Raw genomic sequence first — 15780 nt, forward strand, 5'->3', positions numbered from 1 at the left:
TTTTTACTTAATTAGTGTCCTTGGCATATTTGAGCAATAGTTTCTGGACGTGGAACCTGTATATATAGACTCTTGTTCCTTTTAAAGTCAAGTGCCGACCTGACAATTCCCCAACCTCGGTTTTGAGGGCATTTTGGCTTGCATCAGAGCTCCAGATACCCGTGGATCAATTCTCCATTATTGGTCTCCATAAGGTATAATGGAATGCCCAGCAGACATTTATCTCTCCCCCCACACACACTTTCTGATGACCTTGAAGTTGGGGGAGGACCTCCAAACCAGGGGATCCCCTGCCCCCAACTGGGGATTTTGTAACAAAAGAAAAAAAATAGTATAAAAGTAACTGTTGATACAAGTTTTGGCTTCCTACTCTATATTTTGAAACAAACAATTTATTATCAATATTATTAACAGAAAAACACTACACACTAGATGCCAGATTTTAACAACATTGGTAAAATTACAATAGAAGGTTGATGTTACAGCAACAGCAGCAGCAGCAGCAATGGATTGCCTTTGTAACTATCCATTTCATTCGCCTTCTTCAGGCTTCAGTACACTAGGTAAAGCCTTGAATTTAATAATGGAATGCCCAGTATTTCCTTCAAATTTATAATAATAATAATAATAAATTTATTTTTATATCCCGCCCTCCCCCGCCAAAGGCAGGCTCAGGGCGGCTAACACGACATGGTATGCACCATGATTATAGTAAAATACAATCATTACAACAAACAATTAAACAATTAAAATAAATTATATTTAGACGCTCCCCAGTTTTTACAATTGTGGTATAGACAGCTGCAGTTGGAGCCTCTGAGATTAACAGCCTTCCATTAGGGGTTACCTTTTGTCAGATTCAAAATGTCTCTGTGATACACTTTGTACACTTTCTTTACCATCCTAAGCAGGTAGGCTTCCCAATCCCCAGGTCCCAGCAGGGGATTCCCCGGTTTTACAGGCTTTCCCCCCGCCCCCAGATAGCTGGCTGGCGGGGGAAGCTCCTCCCCCACAGCCACCCTGTATCTCTAGATCTTGGGCAGGACCTGCAAACAGGTCCAGTTTTAAAATGTGTGTGTGCCTTTAAACTGGAGCAGGAAGTACTTCATGGGGAAGGGTTAGCAACAGCAGACCTCGTGAGAGTGCAGCCCCTGTTTGTTTTGCTTTCCTTTCGGACAAGTGAGTGTGTGTGTAAAAGAGCAGCGTAGCCCCTGTAGATAGATAGATAGATAGATGATAGATAGATAGATAGATAGATAGATAGATAGATAGATAGATAGATAGATAGATAGATAGATAGATAGATAGATAATTTTATTTGTATCCCACCCTCCCCGCCGAAGCAGGCTCAGGACGGCTAACAGCATTATATAAAAACAAAGTTACATCCAGCATTCAAATTTCTGACAAGTTTAAAATCAATCAATCAATTAAATTAAATTAATAAAAGTGCTATTGCTATTCGTTCTTTTGTGGTGGCGGTTATCCTTAGCAGCTTCTTTCTTCAGCGAAGGCCAGTCGGAAGAGGAAGGTCTTGCAGGCCCTGCGGAATTGTTCAAGGTCCCGCAGGGCCCGCATTTCCTCTGAGAGTTGGTTCCAGACCTCGCCTCGTTGTGGAGGCACCAGAGACTCCTGCTTTGTTCTACTGCTTCAGACCAATCCGGCTGCTCACTTGCACCAGAGACAGATAAGCGTGTGTGTGAATGAGAGAGAGACAGAGAAAACGGGGGGAGGGGAGGGAACTCTATTATTCCCTATGGAGACATTCTCATAGGAAATAATGGAGAATTGATCCGTGGGTATCTGGGGCTCTGGGGGTGCTGTTTTTTTGAGGTTGAGGCACCAGATTTGCAGCATAGCATCCAGCACCTCTCCCCAAAATACCCCCCAAGTTTCAAAAAGATTGGACCAGGCGGTCCAATTCTATGAGCCCCAAAAGAAGGTGCCCCTATCCTTCATTATTTCCTATGGAGGGAAGGGATTTAAAAGATGTGTGGTCCCTTTAAATGTGATGGCCAGAACTCTCTTGAAGTTCAATTATGCTTGTCACATCCTTGCTCCTGTCTCCGCCCCAATGTCTCCTGGCTCCACCCCCAAAGTTCCCAGATATTTCTTGAATTGGACTTGGCAACCCTATAAGCAGGGCTTTGCCTTCAGAAATAGAGAAACTTGAATAGAAACAAAAGGAGGACACAGGAAAGAGTTCAGATTTCAGTGTGTGCATGAGAGAAAACTAAATTATTGCATTTTAAGAAAAAAAAATTAAAAAAACCCCTTTGACTTTTTGAGACAGCCCAGGAACCACAGCAGGCCTGGTGAGAAATTGGGGTGGGTGGGATTCCCCCCCACCCCTATCCTGTGAACAAGTCAGCAGCTTGCTGCAGCTCAGTGGCTTCTTCTTCATAATCACTGGGCCCACTGTGGCTCCAGAGCTCTGAGGCAGCTGTTGCAGGTCCCAGGCTTCACCCCAACTGACACAGTTCCTGGGATCCACTGCAGCCCCCAACCACTCTGCTCAAGGGAAGAAAGGGTGTTCTCTGTACTTGACGAGAGAACCCTCCTTTACTTTTTAAGGAATTTAATTCTTGCCTATGTATTTTTTTTTAATATTTCAGATGTCTCTGCAAACCAAAACCTGTTTAGCACTTGTGTGGCCCCAATTAGCAGATTTAGATAGCCACAGATGGGGACCACACATAAATAATAGTATATAGAGAAGTGGGAGCCTGCAAGGACTTGCGGGAGGCATCTCACTTCCTCCTCTTCCATTATTTTCTATTTCCCTTTCCTGAAAGCCCCCATTCTCTCTCCCCTTTTCCTTCTTCCTTCTCTCCTTCTAGGGGATGGTGGGGGTGGGGATCTGGAATCACAACAGATCTCCCAGTTATCTAGATCATTTCCCCAGTTAGGGTTGCCAGATCAAGGTTTGGAAATCCCTGGAGATATGGGGGTGGAGGATTAGGAGAACAGGGACATCAGTGGGGTACAATCAGCATAAAGCCCACCCTCCAGAGCAACCATTTTTTCTCTGTCACCTGGAAAGCCATTGTACTCTAGAACACACCTGGAGATTGGCAACCCTAGTTCCTTCGAAGGAAATGGATGCTTTGGAGGGTAGAGTCTATGGCATTATACCCCTCTGAGGTTCCGGTCCTCCTCAAACCCCACCATTACCATTTCTAGGAATTTCCTAATCTCTTTCCCTCCTCTTAAAAAGGTAAAGGTAGTCCCCTGTGCAAGCACCAGTCGTTTCCAACTCTGGGGTGACATCGCATCACGACCTTTTCACAGCAGACTTTTTATGGGGTGGTTTGCCATTGCCTTCCCCAGTCATCTATACTTTCCCCCCAGCAAGCTGGGTATTCATTTTACCGACCTTGGAAGAATGGAAGGCTGAGTCAACCTTGAGCTGGCTACCTGAACCCAGCTCCCATCGGGATCGAACTCAGGTTGTGAGCAGAGAGTTTGGACTGCAGTACTGCAGGCTTTACCACTCTGCACCACGGAGCTCTTTCCCTCCTCTTAGCATTTCCCATATTTCTCTCCCTGCCTCATTCTCTCCTTCTCAGTCATTCACCAACTATCTGCCTCTCATTGTCAGCTGTGTTTATTCTATTTACTTCATATATACCCCACGTCTTTCTACAATGGGGACCAAAGCAGCTTGCATTATTCTCTTCTCTTTTTTATCCATACAACAACCCTGTGAGGTGAGTTAGGGCAAAAATATGTGACTGGTCCAAAATCACTGAGTGAGCTTCCACCACGAGCCAACGAACTAAACCTGAGTCAGTCAGACTCTAATCTGAAGCTCCAACTGCTATACCACACTGGCTTTCAAGTAGCGGCTGCTGTTGAACAGTAACAAGCAGTACACTCGAGTCAAGCAAGTTAGATAGCATCAAGTCACCCAGAGGTTACTGCGAGGCTTAGGTACTTCCAACCTCAAGGTACCTCACCCAAAATTACAACTGAACCCCAGACATCTGTCCTCCTGAAGAAAATGGCTGCTTTGGAGGATGGACTCTGTGGCATTGTACCATGCTGAGGTGTCTCCTCTCCCCAAACCCAGCATTCCTCAGACTTCATCACAAAATCTCCAGGAATTTCCCAATCTGGAGCTGGCAACTTTAGACAGGCCTGGCTCCAATGAGTTATCCCTCAAAGATCACAAAAAAGGGCTGGAAAGGGCCCTACCCCCACACCCAGACTTTTACTGACAGAGTAAGACTTGGGATGCTGTGCTTGTCTAGCAACACAAAAACTGAGGGAATCCCCTGCTTAAAGCTACCGGAGCTACTTTTATCATTTTTGGATTTTGTTTCTGTCTTAGATTTCACATTTTCCTGAAAATGGAGGACCCATTTCAGCTTTATAGAAAGATCTGCCTTGCTCATTCACAGCTCCAGTCACCGGATTCAAGTATCCAAAGACATGTGGGCTTTGCTATTAGAATGTAAGATTTCCCTAAGAATCCATTCACATGCTGTCAGTCTTTCCTTATTTTAATATGCCTTCCCCTTTCTTTCTGTATTTTTCCATGGACAGCCACTGATGAGGCCCCAGATAAGAGCCTCTTCCTTTAAGAATAGGAGAAATGGGAGGTCCCATCTTGCTGTAAGGGTACAGAGTAACTTGGCTGAGGTCCAGACAGAGAAGAACACAAGAAGACTATTGTTGATTAAGGAGTCTGCATGCCCTGGACTGTTACTTTTACTGTCAAGGATGCGAGCAGCAAGGAGCTGGTGTTGGTGGGGCACTGCCCCCTTTGCCTTAATAGGTCAGCCACCCCGGGCACAATCGAATATGCATTTTCCAATTACTAAGATATATTACTTACTAGCTGCCTTGTCTGATTTTTCATGAGAGAGGCACACAACCTTTTTGAAAACACCCTGTACTTTGAATTTTTGGACAGAATTTTTTTTTTGGTGTCTGCTGAAAGTTAAGACTTGATTTACAATCTTGATTTGCAAGCACACACACAATAGTTTACCCATACAGATTCAACATGACATATACTATTCGCTGGGATGGGGAAGAGAAAAGTTGTGCCCCGGGTTTAATTATCATTGTATTACATGAAAACAAAATGGCAGGTTTGTTGCCAAAATTGCCATTTTTTTTCATCATTTTCCTGTTACTTTAGAGATAATATAGAAAATGGCTTCCATCCAGACTACTGGTGTTTCTGAGCACAACACTTATCAGATGCTAACCTGATTGTTTGAACTTTTCTTCTCATGGTAGTTCTCTACGTGAATGAAATTTCAACATGCTTTGACTCTGTCAGCGACCAACAACTCACACAAGATTATCGCTGTGCAAATGGCTTTCGCAAATGTCACATGAATTGGCCCCTGATAACTTGCACAGAGGGAACAAAGGGAAAAATGTAATTTGGGGGAAAATATTAATACATATTTAATGCCAATTATGTGTGGTGCCTTGTCAGTAAAATTACCAATATTATGATTGACTGCCTGGTGCTCCGGAAAAAAAAAACGAGTGGGTTAGGAGGGAAGGAAGCAACATATTTCTAACCTCATTTGTAAGCTATTGGCAGAATGGCTTTTTGCAACGTGCCATCTGTAGCCTCCTGTAATACCAGCGTCAATAGATTAGCCACAGTTAGGTCCTATAATTCTCAGTGAGCAAGGCCTGTGAAAATGGACCAGTATGCACTATGCTTTATCTATCCTTTTAATAATATTTGAATACAACTTTAATAAGATGTCAGCAAGCTTTAGTGAGAATGCCGTCAGTAAGCTTGAGTGAAAATGCAGACTATAGGCATGAAGCTCTCAAACCAGAGAAAATCTAAAACGTATACGTGGGTGTGCCAAAATGTATCTCTGTCCCATTACGATCTTTATCTTCACAGATAATACCCATGAGTAGGCTGGATGCAGCCTTCTTATCTGACCGGCCTACTGGTGATCCCATGCTAATCACTCAGCCTCCTGGAGAATCAGTCAAGTAGGCTGGGAAATTGGGTGAAACAGCATAGGAATAAAATAAAATAACTGACTTTCCTCCCCTCCCCCTCCCCCCGAATAAAAACTAAACTGCAGCAAGAAGAAAATAAATTATTTATCTTGAACTCTGGGTTGGAAGAAGCCAATGATTTACATTGTCTTACTTAGTAACTGCATGACTTGATATTCAGAAACTACCTGAAATGCTAAGATATGGTCTACAGAATTACTTTCCCAAATTTACAATATATCTGCTTTATCATTTGGGTCTGTAGGTCAACAGGCTACTATCTCAACATTTTACCCTCCTCAGCTTCTCTCCAGAGATTCCGAACTGTCTAAAAGATTTTCCTAGATGTTTGCAATAGCACAAAATGTCAGCAATTAAACCAAGGCCAAGCCATGCTTATCCTTGTACATTTAAAGCTTGAAGAGTTACATATCTAGAGTGCTTAGGCCGATGGCACATAATTTATTTAAATTAAATTTATTTATTTATACCTTGCCTTATCTTTTTAGACTCAGGGCAGCTAACAAAGCTGCAAGGACACACACACACACACACACAAAAATCACAAATCCCTAGCAACCCATTAAAAACATCCACAACCCACATTTAAAATGCACCATTAAAAACAATTCACAATTAAAACATGCAAGTCAGTTAAAAATGCAGCCAAATCTGCCTAACTAGTTTATCTTCCACCAAACACCCTCTGAAACAAAACCATCTTGCATGCCTTCCTGAATGCAGCAAGTGTAGACTCCGTCTACACATACTCTGGTAGGCTTTTTCAGAGGTGTAGACCAAGGGTGGCCAAACTGTGGCTTGGGAGCTATATGTGGCTCTTTCACACATGTTGTGTAGCTCCTGGAGGCTGAGGAGGAGCTTGATGCAGGCTTACTCTTAAGTAAGCCTGCTGCTTAGCATCTGGACCTCAGTCAGCCTCTGTGCGCTGACCCATAGTCAGGCAATTATTTCCACCATGTGTGAAGTGGGGAAGGAGGGGGAAATAGGTACGCTTGCAAGATCTTCTCTCCACCACAGAGGTCACCCAGAGAACTAAAGTGGGGAAAGAGAACACAAGAGCCAAGGGAGTCAATGGAAGGAGGGATAGAATTAATGAGGGTGCTGGAGTTTCATAGCTCTTGTAGGAACTGTATTTACTAACCTTGGTGTCAACACAAAGAGAGATGCATAATGATGCAAACGGCGGTCAGTGCTTTATATGGTACATCTGTGTTTCCTTCTCCCACTGGTGCCAAAAAATAATTCCCTAATCTTTCCCTATGTTGATCTTATAGGGATTGCTATTCCCAGTTTTTGAGGGGTTTTATATATATATCATAAATATATATATTATTTAGACAATCACATCCTTCACTCAATGTTTTAGCCCACTTCTGACTTGATAATTATTATTTATAGATTATAAACTGGTGTATATATATATATATATATATATATATATATATACACACACACACACACACACAACCAGTTTATAATCTATAAATAATAATTATCAAGTCAGAAGTGGGCTAAAACATTGAGTGAAGGATGTGATTGTCTAAATTGGCTCAACAATGAGATGGTTTGTTCTTTCTCCAAAAATGGAAGCCATTTTTCTTGGTAGGAGGCAGGACTGCTTTCTGATTCATTAATATTTTCAGCAATTTTATCAAATATAAAATAGTCCCAGACTTTTATATACCATTGATTGATGGCAGGAGGTGTAGTATTCTTCCATTGCAAAGAAATTAGATGTTTGGCTGCCATAAGAAATAATGAGACTAATTTTCTTATTTCATAGGGGACATGATCCTCATGCCAAATGTACAATAAAGCTATAGATGGAGTCTCTGGAATCAACAGTCTCAAGATCATTCGAATTTGTTTAAACACTAACTGCCAGAATGGCTGGATCACTTTGCACTCCCACCATTGGTGCAAAAAAGTGCCTTTAGGATCTGAACATCTCCAACATTTGAGAGGAATGTTAGGGTTCATCCTATGCAAAAGAAGAAGAGTATGGTACCATCTAGAGAGAATTTTATGAAACATCATTTGAATATTTGAAGGTGTAATTGAGGTCCAGACCTTTCCCCATTGTGTGCTATCTAATGTTATATTTAACTCTTTGTTCCAGTTAGATTGGTAACTTAAAGGTGTGTCCTGTTTTATCTTTCTGTGCAAGTAAATCATTAAGAGTTTTAGAAAGACATGTGTAATATTTGTTCATGTCTTGCAATTCTCAAACATCTGATGTTTATTCTATGTGGCTCTTACATTACGCAAGGTTGGCCATCTCTGGTGTAGACCAACTAATAAAACCCTACAAAGATGGTGACCTGTTGCCAAAAAGTCCTAGGAGAGGGTACCATCAGGAGAAGGCTGTCTGAGAATAGAAACTTCTGCATGGGAGTACACCAGGCAGAGCAGTTCAAGTGAAATGCATGGCTGAAGCGCAAAACATCAGCCCTGCATCTCTTTTATCCTCCGATACTACCTAGAAAAAGTAGCATGGCCTTGAGCTGTACCATGCACAATTTTCCTCCCTGTCAACCTGTAAGAAAAGATGATGCCTGCCAGGGTTACCAGTTTGGAGATTTCCTGGGGTTGCAACTGATCTCCAGGTGACAGAGATCAGTTCACTTGGAGAAAGAGGCTGCTCTGGAAGGTGGACCCTGTGGTATTATGCCCTATTGAAGTCCCTCCCCTTCCCAAACCCCATCCTCCTCAGGCTCCACCCCCAAAGTCTCCAGGTATTTCCCAACCCAGAGCTGGCAACCATACTGCCATAAGGCTGTCTCAATATCATCCCCGTTGCATTCTTTTGAGTCTGTATCTCCTGGACCAAAATAGGAAGGAGGCATATAATTTTTTTAGGCATATAATTGAAACACCATAAAGATTATACACACCTTATTATGACAAAGGCAATAGTATATGAGGCTTCCATAATATTCCTATGCCTTACGTCATTGATTATAATTATGAAATTCCTTCTTGAGTCTATGCTAAATTATTTGTAGTATTATTGTAATATTTAGAAATTCCTGTTTTAATATTTTATTCACTTTTAGATTTGATTGTTTTGACTGTAATTTTTGAATTCTGTGAATATTGTGAGTAATGTTGTATATCCATATATGTTTCAATAATTGATATATTCTGGTTGAGCTTAAGACCTTTTGTCATTGAAGCTAATAAAGGAAAGAAAGTATTATTGCAATACTGAGCCTAAGTGCACTGTTTATGCTTGACCATTGAAGAAGGTCGAAACACTAATAAGGTGTGACCAGGACTGCACTGGACCTCTGGCCTTGTCCTCCATCCCCCCTAAATAGCTTCCCTGCAGCCACTAAGGCTCTGTGCCATACCAAATAGCTGCCATTACTCCATCACCCTGCCCTGCTGAGCTGAGCTGAGCATGCCATCAGCCTCTTGGTCAGGCCCAGGTTGAGCTCCGACTGAGCCACCCAGTTCTAATAATGCCCTTACATAAGAACATAAGAGAAGCCATGTTGGATCAGGACAATGTCCCATCCAGTCCAACATTCTGTGTCACATAGTGGCCAAAAATTTATATATATATATATATATATATATATATATATATATATATATATATATATATATATATATATATATATATATATATATATATATATATATATATATATATATATATATATATATAATTATATAATACACACACACTGTGGCTAACAGCCACTGATGGACCTATGCTCCATATTTTTATCCAATCCCCTCTTGAAGCTGACTATGCTTGTAGCCGCCACCACCTCCTGTGGCAGTGAATTCCACATGTTAATCACCCTTTGGGTGAAGAAGTACTTCCTTTTATCCATTTTAACCTAACTGCTCAGCAGTTTCATTGAATGCCCATGAGTTCTTGTATTGTGAGAAAGGGAGAAAAGGACTTCTTTCTCTACTTTCTCCATCCCATGCATTATCTTGTAAACCTCTACCATGTCACCCCGCATGCGACGTTTCTCCAAGCTAAAGAACCCCAAGCATTTCAACCTTTCTTCATAGGGAAAGTGTTCCAACCCTGTAATCATTCTAGTTGCCCTTTTCTGGATTTTCTCCAATGCTATAATATTCTTTTTGAGGTGTGACGACCAGAACTGCACACAATACAAATGAGACCACACCATCGATTTATACAGGGGCATTCTGATACTGGCTGATTTGTTATCAATTCCCTTCCTAATAATTCCCAGCATGGCATTGGCCTTTTTTATTGCAATCGCACACTGTCTTGACATTTTCAGTGAGTTATCTACCATGACCCCCAGATCTCTCTCTTGGTCAGTCTCTGCCAGTTTACACCCCATCAACTTGTATTTGTAGCTGGGATTCTTGGCCCCAATGTGCATTACTTTGCACTTCACCACATTGAACCTCATCTGCTACGTTGACGCCCATTCACCCAGCCTCAACAGATCCCTTTGGAGTGCCTCACAATCCTCTCTGGTTCTCACCACCCTGAACAATTTAGTGTCATCTGCAAACTTGGCCACTTCACTGCTCACTCCCAACTCCAAATCATTTATGAACAAGTTAAAGAGCATGGGACCCAGTACTGAGCCCTGCGGCACCCCACTGCTTACCATCCTCCACTACGAAGACTGCCCATTTATACTCTCTGGGTGTTTCGCACTGACCTTAATCGGCAGCGACGCCCCTCTTCACCGTGCAGGATCTGTGCAGATTTTGCACCAATTGCCGCGGAGCACCCAGAAGAGCCGCAAAGTCCCACAGCTTTTGCAGAGCAAACGGAAACTGGTTTTGGGCGGTTTCCATTTGCGCCGCAAAAGCCGCGGGACTTTGCGGCTCTTCCGGGTGCTCCGCGGCAATTGGTGCGAAATCCACGCAGATCCTGCGCGGTGAAGAGGGGCGTCGCTGCCGATTAAGGTCAGTACGAAAACGCCCTCTGCTTCCTATTTATCAGCCAGTTTTTGATCCACAAGAGGACCTGTCCTTTTACTCCATGACTCTCGAGCTTTTTAAGGAGACTTTGATGAGGAACTTTATCAAAAGCTTTCTGGTAGTCAAGGTAAACAACATCTATTGGGTCTCCTTTGTCCACATGTTTGTTCACCCCCTCAAAGAAATGTAACAGGTTAGTGAGGCAAGATCTTCCCTTACAGAACCCATGCTGAGTCTTCCTCAAGAACCCGTGTTCATCAATGTGCCTACTCATTCTGTCCTTGGTAATGGTTTCTACCAACTTTCCTGGTATTTTTAGTCAGACTGACTGGCCTGTAATTTCCTGGATCTCCTTTGGAATCCTTTTTAAAGATGGCGGTGACATTTGCTACCTTCCAGTCCTCAGGAATGGAGGCAGATTTCAATGAAAGATTACAGATTTTTGTCAGAAGATCCACAAGTTCAACTTTGAGTTCTTTCAGAACTCTTGCATGTATGCCATCCGGACCTGGTGACTTATTAGTTTTTAATTCGTCTATCAGTTGTAGGACCTCCTCTCTTGTCACCTCATTCTGACTCAGGCCTTTCAACACCCCTTCCAAAATTAGTGGTTCTGGAGCGGGCAATATACTTCTCATCTTCCACAGTGAAGACGGAGGCAAAAAATGCATTCAACTTCTCAGCCATTTCCCTATCCTCCTTCAGTAATCCTTTGACCCCTTGGTCATCCAAGGGCCCCACTGCCTCCCTGGCTGGTTTTCCTGCTTCTAATATATTTTAAGAAATTTTTATTGTTGGTCTTTATGTTTTTTGCAATATGCTCCTCATAGTCCCTTTTTGCCTGCCTGATCACAGTCTTGCATTTGATTTGCCACAGCCTGTGTTCCCTTTTATTAATCTCACTTGGACTGGTTTTCCACCACTTAAAGGAGTCCTTCTTACCTTTTACAGCTTCCATTACTTTGGTTGTTAACCATGCAGGCCTTTTCTTATACCTGTTTGTGCCTTTCCTAACTTGTGGTATATATTTTATCTGAGCTTCTAGGATTGTAGTTTTAAATAGCCTCCAAGCTTCCCAAAGGGTTTTGACCATATTTACCTTTCTTTTCAGTTTCCTCTTCACATGCCTCCTCATCTCAGAGAATTTACCCCTTTTAAAGTTAAACGTGGTTGTGCCCTTGGAGGGCAGACTCTCCTGCCACATTGGCCAGCAGAGGTAGGACTGAATTCTGACATCACAGTCTTTCGCCAGCCTTCTGCCCTTTCCCTCCAGTAAGTATGGAAATGTTAGGGCTACCCCAGGACACAGAGTTACTTCAGTCTAAGCCCATTAAATCAGTCAGCTTAGTGTGGAGTAACTCTGCCAAGGACTGCACTGTTGAATTGCTCCACTCTCTAATCTGACTAAGACTACACCCAAAATGAACCGTTCCCTTTTAACTTGTTTGGAAAGGTTGCTAGCACACTAAGAGCGCAATCCAGAGGTGGGGGGGTGGAAAGTCTTTTGGGAGCAGATGAGCTGCTATGTGGGTGCAGGAAGTGTTTGCGCCGATGTACGACCAGCGCCGCCACAGCAAAGGAGAGTTCTGTAGGTGGGGGGCCTCCTGAGCGCCGCTCTGTCCAAGGGCAGCGGCGCCTGAGGGCTGCACCCAAGCGTGGGTGGAAGTGAGGTGGAGCGTGGCGTTCAGGTGGAGGAGGGGGTGGAGTTTGGGGCACGGCCAAGCTTAGGCGGCTTCCTGAGCAGTTTGGCTTATGACAGCCCCCCCGAGAGGCGCAACTGTACACCTGCAAAAACGGTGGTATGCCCCATAGGCACTTGTTGAAACCAAAAACAAAGGTCGCCTCCGCCGCTGCGGAAGCTCAGAAACCCCCTAGGGAGTGGCGTGATTGCCTCGCCAATCACCTCGCGCCTCAGGCTGACGAATCCCCTCCCCAACACCCAATCGTGGTCTTCCCCCTCCTAGAAATACTTCCACTCTGGCCTTGCACAACTCAGTTGTTAGAGAGAGGAGCGCATGGCAGGAAGCTCTGCCGACGAGCTCCCGGCCATACGGACTTAGATGGTGTTGCTATATGAGAGTGAAGCTGGCATCTTAGTTTGTTGCAGACCTTGTACCTTGAATAAAACTTTGTTGGTCTTAAAGGTGCCACTGGACTAAAAATGTATTTTAAAATTTACCACAAGAATAAAACAGTAAGATTCCTTAAAGACCATTAAAAGCCTAGAAAAAGAAAACGTGGCTGCATGTATAACAGTCTTCATGCAGGTGGCAGTGCAAAAATTACTTCTTACTTTCTGTTTGCACTAAATGAAAGCAATTGTACACAAGACATAGCATAAGGTGTTTCTTCTGATGTAATTTCAAAACAAAATTAAATGAAATCATATTAACCATCTGTTTGACATTCTATTGTACCATATGCACATTTTATCTGGTAAAATTATATTAGAACACTTGGTGTTTCAGTCATTGCACGACTGCTTGTGCAAGTAGAACTGCACCAAGCACATTTTCCTTTCCTCTCACACATCGCTGTTGGCTACTAGCTCTGGCATCTAAAAGACATCAGTGTAAGCCCAAGGTGTATGTATATGATTGTGTACCTTTTCTCACATCTGCTTCACTCTTGTGACTGAGTTGATGTCACTGACACCTACAGTTGTTAAAAGGTGTTTTGTTAAAAGGGGAAAAAAGACATTTTGGGATGAAACTTACTACCTAGATGCCAATGTCAGTGTATATTACTGGCTGTCAAATTGTTTAAGTTACTGCAATGTATCCATTATAAGGCTGGTTTTGAAAATGATTGGAAATTTCATTTAAATCAAAGATGCCACAATGAGATTGCTGAAGTTAAGAAAAAACATCTCACTAGCCTTTAAAATGCTATGCTCACTGCCAATTTGTTGTTGTTTTTTAAAAAACCCTGGAATTAGGGTATCTAAAGAACTGTTGTTTTTTTTAAAAAAAACACCTGGAATTAGTGTATCTGAAGAACTACCTGCTTCCATAAAGAAACCTTCACTAATATTTAAAAAGGATATTGAGCAAAAAGGAGCTGTATTTGAAGATGGTTCACTTTACAGTCTTCTGTGGCCGACCTTTTTTAAAAGTGGTCATTTGCTTCATTTAGGCATTTATCCAAAGGAGCTTCTTTTGAGCTTAAAGTTCACAATCATTATATTCACATACATGTGTGCACTGGCACATACATACGAATACCAGACTTTATGATTGTGGGGAACTACAAGACATTGACAGTGTGAATATGTGTTGTATAAATCTGTGCTATTTCCTTTTCTCAGTGAACTGAATGGGGTATATCAGTTTCTTGTTTTCTTGTTTTCTTGGCAGAAGTTTTGGGGAATTAATCTTACATTGAATGAAAATGTTTTAAAGCAAATCCAGACCGAGTGACCATCTGAGAAAAGATAGCAGTCTCGCTGGAGTTCAGACAGAGCTCTCTGTTACTCATTGTATGGACTGACAACATTTCAGTATCAGAATCCTATGAAACAGAAAGAACAACAGATCATCTACAGAAACAACAACTGTGAGCAGACCCAAATTACAAAATGAATTTTAGAACACATCCCACCAGTACCAGCCCCATTGAACAGTTCTCATTCATCCCAGGGGCATATACTGAAGAATTTGCTGGTGGATTGTGTCCTAAGCCTATGGAGGAAATCAGAGTCTGCTGGCATTCATTTTTCAAGCAGAAAAAACAGCCAAGGATTCATCAAGTATATTACTCACAGTGAATTATTCATGCGGCAATGTTCGTGTGGTTATAGCAGTATGACATACTTTCATATTATTTATTATCATTATTTTGGGGGGGGATATTCATTATGGCTTCACTGTAAATAGCACTTTATTTTTCAGAGCATGCCTTTTTGATGTGCAAGAAAATGGTATTCATAAGTACATCAATGTTGATTTAATATTCAGTGTGTTTATGGCATCAGTTTTAATGTTGCTGTTGCATAACTGCAGGCTGGTCCTTCATATCAGAGGGGCAATCAGCATTCCACGGCTGCTTGTGATTTCCATACTAATGGCAACCCAGAAAGTAAACTAACGAATGTGCCATAAAAATACTGCCCACTCCGATTTTGCCACTTCTTAGCCAGGGACACATTACCATGAACAACAACAAGAAGAAAAGTATTGTTTCAGAACTGGAATTCCTGTGAGCTGCATCTAAGAAAAGTATTTCCTGAAAATATTGATCAGCATGTTTATGTGCTTAAAATTATTCTTAAAGCCCATGCCAAGATTGCAATACAGACTTACCCAATTAATTCCCATTTTTTCCCATTACATATTTTTGTAACTGCATAATAACCTTTCTTCGGTTGATCAGTTAGCTTAATCTCCAATAATGAAAGACTAGCCAGCCAGACATAATACAAACAGCATAGAAAACAAACATAAAAAGGCAATTCACCTCACTCTCTGAACAGTGTGGTATTAAAAACTTTGAATCTTTTCTGATTGAAAAACAAACATAATGCTGCTATTTAGTTGTACATATGAGCTAGCATGGGCTAAGATTAGAAGACAGAATCCAAGAGATCCCTTGTGCAGATTTTGCTTTGTCACAAATTTGCATCCTAGCAACACCATCACTGGACTCAGCAAGATCAGTCATACCATCTCCTGATCATCCTCTGATGTGATTCATGCCATCACGTTAGCAATGCCCTTCCACTCTCTACATTGAACAAACAGGCCAGTCCCGGTGACAAAAAATGAATGGACATAAGTCCGACATTAGAAACCACAACATTCAAAACCCAGTGGGGGGACATTTTAACCTTCCAGGACATTCAGT

The sequence above is a fragment of the Heteronotia binoei genome, chromosome 1 (assembly GCF_032191835.1).
Source record: "Heteronotia binoei isolate CCM8104 ecotype False Entrance Well chromosome 1, APGP_CSIRO_Hbin_v1, whole genome shotgun sequence".
Classification (NCBI taxonomy): domain Eukaryota; kingdom Metazoa; phylum Chordata; class Lepidosauria; order Squamata; family Gekkonidae; genus Heteronotia; species Heteronotia binoei.